Source organism: Oncorhynchus mykiss, chromosome 4 (genome assembly GCF_057628025.1).
Source record: "Oncorhynchus mykiss isolate SJ-2025 chromosome 4, ASM5762802v1, whole genome shotgun sequence".
NCBI lineage: Eukaryota > Metazoa > Chordata > Actinopteri > Salmoniformes > Salmonidae > Oncorhynchus > Oncorhynchus mykiss.
The window spans coordinates 19,317,338-19,322,312 of record NC_143025.1 but is presented as its reverse complement, the minus strand read 5'-3'; the positions used below and the strand labels follow the sequence as shown (position 1 = coordinate 19,322,312).

Sequence of the window (4,975 nt, the reverse complement as noted above, 5' to 3'; positions counted from 1 at the left end):
CGCACGCAAGGTCCCCCTGCTCAAGCCAGCGCATGTCCAGGCCCATCTGAAGTTTGCCAATGACCATCTGGATGATCCAGAGGAGGAATAGGAGAAGGTCATGTGGTCTGATGAGACAAAAATAGAGCTTTTTGGTCTAAACTCCACTCGCTGTGTTTGGAGGAAGAAGGATGAGTACATCCCCAAGACACCATCCCAACCGTGAAGCATGGAGGTGGAAACGTCATTCTTTGGGGATGCTTTTCTGCAAAGGGGACAGGACGACTGCACCGTATTGAGCGGAGGATGGGTGGGGCCATGTATTGCGAGATCTTGGCCAACAACCTCCTTCCCTCAGTAAGAGCATTGAAGATGGGTCATGGCTGGGCCTTCCAGCATGACAACGACCCGAAACACACAGCCAGGGCAACTAAGGGGTGGCTCCGTAAGAAGTATCTCAAGGTCCTGGAGTGGCCTAGCCAGTCTCCAGACCTGAACCCAATAGAAAATCTTTGTAGGGAGCTGAAAGTCCGTATTGCCCAGCGACAGCCCCGAAACCTGAAGGATCTGGAGAAGGTCTGTATGGAGGAGTGGGCCAAAATCCCTGCTGCAGTGTGTGCAAACCTGGTCAAGAACTACAGGAAACGTATGATCTCTGTAATTTGCAAACAAAGGTTTCTGTACCAAATATTAAGTTCTGCTTTTCTGGTGTATCAAATACTTATGTCATGCAATAAAATGCTAATTAATTACATAAAAATCATAATGATTTTCTGGATTTTTGTTTTAGATTCCGTCTCTCACAGTTGAAGTGTAACTATGATAAAAATGACAGACCTCTACATGCTTTGTAAGTAGGAAAACCTGTAAAATCGGCAGTGTATCAAATACTTGTTCTCTCCACTGTACATCATCACCACATCTAATTCTCCATTTGTGCTCAATCATGTTCTGCCAAATATTAGCTGATTTTACATTTTAATACAATTTTTGTTACTCATCAATGTCAATTGCAAACTCAATGGCACAGTGCACATATTGGATCTTTCAAATACCATTTGATAATTATCAATTTGCATCCAATGAAAAGGCATATTAAAGGCTAAAATAATATTTAATTGAATGAGCTGGGAACCAGCAAATGTTATTCATTTATTGATTTGTGTGCCCTTTAAATATGAAAAACATTTATGCAGACATTTATGCATGATCATATAAGACTGTGTATAGGTCTAATTTAAAATCATTGTGAAGTATGTGTGACTTTTTGACTGCATTGTTGGGAAAGAGCCCGTAAGTAAGCATTTTGCTGTAAAGTCTACCCCTGTTATATTTGGTGCATGTGACAAGTAAAATTGTATTTGATGTTTGGTAATTGTTCTATAAATTGGTTCTTTCTACAGTAGTAAACTACTATATATATATATATATATATATATATATATATATATATATATATATACTTTGATAGAATAAGCACTGGGCAAACTGACATTATGTGATTATTCTTTCTGAAAATGTCAGCCTATTTGTTGTATTAGCCTCTTTACCATTCTCCATCATGCTCTCTATCATTCCTTCACAGCCCTTTGTCAGGCATCTCTATTTCTGATCCTCAAGACTCCCCCTCTTCTCTCTGGTTTTCCTTTTGTTCCATGGTCTTATCCCCAACTCGGCAAGCTGTCCCACAGAGAGGATGGAGGGCAGGAAGAGGGAAACACCAGGTACACAACATAAGGTTCCAAAGCAGGGCACTTATAACTAACTCACTGAATAACAAATGAGAAGGACACAGAAAATACACTGAGTATACAAAACAGTAGGAACACCTAATGCTCTTTCCATGACAGACTGACCAGGTGAATCCATGGCAAAGCGATGGACCCTTATTGATGTCATGTTGCAACTCAATATTAGGAATGTGTTCCTAATGTTTGGTATACTCAGTGTAAGCTATAAGTCCCTGTACCTGAGCTGTGCCATCTGGCTGTGGATCTGTGCCTCCAAGTAACATCTGAGTAAGATCATTCTCCTCTAGAAATACTTCCAGTGCATCTAAACCACAAGAGAGAATGCATGAGCTAGTCTGTGTGCATTGATTCTATTTTTAATATCATACGTTTCAACACTCACCATGTACTTCATTCACCCCTGAGCTCACAAGCACAATGATGATGGCCAACACTATGCAACGGTTCAGAGTAATGCCTTTCCATGGGTTCTCAACCTCCTTCAAACTTTGGATGGACAAAATACCTTCATATGACACTAGAAGTAGACAGAGTGGTTGGTCAACATGGGACAAAATATACTATTTTCTGAATGTAGAAATGGAAATGTAATGAATAAGGATTTTATTACTGCTAAGACACTCAGATGATGTTGTTCTGGATCTGTTGTGTCCTGTAAATGCAGGTAAATATTGGGGTTTTGTTAATGCAAGATATTTGAAAGGTAAACTTATTAAACATCCCAGTGACGGTATAGACTAAATCTTTTATTTTCAGAGTTAACTCAACTGAACATTTGCTCTAAAATCACATAGGCAATGAGGACGGAGCACAAACAAGGATTGGGGTTACGGTGCCTTCCGAAAGGTTTCTTACACCTTGACATACTCCACATTTTGTTGTTACAGCCTGAATTCAAAATGGATTAAATAGTTTTTCCTCACCCATCTACACACACTACCCCATAATGACAAAGTAAAAACATGTTTTTAGAAATGTTTGCAAATTTAGTGTAAATGAAATACAGAAATATCTCATTTACTTAAGTATTCACACCCCTGAGTCAATACAGGGGTAATTGGCAGCAATTACAGCTGAGTGTCTTTCTGGGTAAGTCTCTTACAGCTTTGCACAATATTTGTACATTATCTTTTTTTTAATTCTTCAAGCTCTGTCAAGTTGGTTGTTGATCATGGCTGGACAGCCATTTACTAATCTTGCCATAGATTTTCAAGCTGATTTAAGTCAAAACTGTAATTAGGCCACTCCGGAACATTCAATGTCATCTTGGTACTGTAAGCAATATACAGTGTATATTTGGCCTTTTGTTTTAGGTTATTGTCCTGGTGAATTTGTCTCCCATTGTCTGTTGGAAAGCAGTTTTTTTCTAAGATTTGCCTGTGTTTAGCTTTATTCTGTTTATTTTTATCCTAAACAAAACTCCCTAGTCCTTGCCAATGACAAGCATATCCAAAATGATGCTGCCACCACCATGCTTGAAAATATGAAGAGGGGTACTCACTGACGTGCTGTTGGATTTGCCCCAAACATAACAATTTGTATTCAGGACAAAAAGTTCATTTCTTTGTCACTTTTTTGCAGTTTTAGTTTAGTGCCTTATTGCAAACAAGATGCATGTTTGGAATATTTGTATTCTTTATAGGCTTCCTTTTCACTCTGTCAATTAGGTTAGTATTGTAGAGTGACTACAATGTTGTTGAGCCATCCTCAGTTTTCTCCTACCACAGCCATTAAACTCTAACTGGTTTAAGGTCCCCATTGGTCTCATGGTGAAATCCTTGAGCAGTTTCCTTCCTCTCCGGCAACTGAGTTAGGAAGGACATCTGTTTCTTTGTACTGGACTGGAACGGAGCAAATGGATTGGTTCCATTCCACTAATACCCTGCTCCAGCCATTACCATGAGCCCGTCCTCCCCAATTAAGGTGACACCAAACTCCTGTGCTTTGTATTGACTGGGTGTATTGATACACCATCCAAAGTGTAACTAATAACTTCACTATGCTCAAAGGGATATTCAATGTTAGGTTTAAAAAAATTCAAAAACAATCTACCAATAGGTAACCTTTGCAAAGCACAGCACAGACTGAGGGACCTGTATGTGTGAGGTACAGAGATCATGTTAAACAGTATTATTGCACACAGTGTCAGTCCATGCAACTTAAGCAAATTTCTACTTCTGAACTTATTTAGGCTTACCATTACAAAGGGGTTGAATACTCTTACTAATTTCAGCTTTCCATAATTCCACTTTGACATTACGGGGTATTATGTGTATACCAGTGACACAAATTCTCAATTTAATACATTTCATATTAAGGCTGTAACAACACAACTAAATGTGGAAAAAGTCTAAGGGTGTGAATACTTTCTGAAAGCACCATGTTCATGCTGATGTCGAGGACACGATCAGTCGCAATAAAGCATGAGGCATAGACCAATAAAACATTTCTTAAAATAGACATCAGTCAAATAACATTCCTTGTCAAATTATTCTCAAACTACATTCTAATGCAAACCTATAAGAACTCAAATGACAGAATGAGTCTTACCTGTGTTGACCTTTTTCTCCTATGGAGGGAGAAGTTTGTGGATATTGATTGCAATTCACTGGTAAGCCTGCCCTGCTTTAGATGCCTTCGTCCCTGACAGGCAGGCACAGCTGAGAGCTTTTGAAAAAAAATACAAATATAGCACTGGAGAGATTTTAAAGTGCATTCGAAAGTATTCAGACCCCTTCACTTTTTCCACATTTTGTTATTCTAAAATTGATTCAACCCCCCCCCCCCCCCCCTAATAAAAAAAATCAATCTACACACAATATCCCTTAATGACAAAGCAAGAACAGGTTTTTAGAAAGATTTGCAAATGTATTACACATAAAACTGATCACATTTACATAGGTATTTAGACCCTTTACTCAGTACATTGTTGAAGCACCTTTGGCAGTGATTACAGCCTCGAGTCTTCTTCGGTATGATGTTTCAAGCTTGGCAGTGGTGGGACAAAGTAACCGATTGTCATACTTGAGTGAAAGTAAAGACACCTTAATAGGTTACTCAAGTAGAAATTAGTCACCCAGTAAAATACTACAGTAAAAGTCTAAAAGTATTTGATTTTAAATATTAAGTATCAAAAGTAAATGTCATTGCTAAAATATACTTAAGTATCAAAAGGTATAAATCAGGTTACGTTCCTTTTATATTAAGCAAACCAGACGGCACAAGTTCCTTGTTTTTTAAATTTA

The 4,975-nt window shown here is 38.4% G+C and overlaps 1 long non-coding RNA gene across 1 annotated transcript; it reads right to left on the bottom strand.

Moving 5' to 3' along the window:
* Positions 1-2,339: 2,339 nt before the first annotated feature.
* On the bottom strand, positions 2,340-4,755 carry LOC110521443 (uncharacterized). Its single transcript, XR_016495153.1, has 3 exons — positions 4,669-4,755; positions 4,281-4,397; positions 2,340-2,382 (listed from the first exon to the last, which is right to left on the bottom strand). It is a non-coding gene; the product is annotated as an uncharacterized LOC110521443 (long non-coding RNA).
* Between the last annotated feature and the right edge of the window lie 220 nt (positions 4,756-4,975).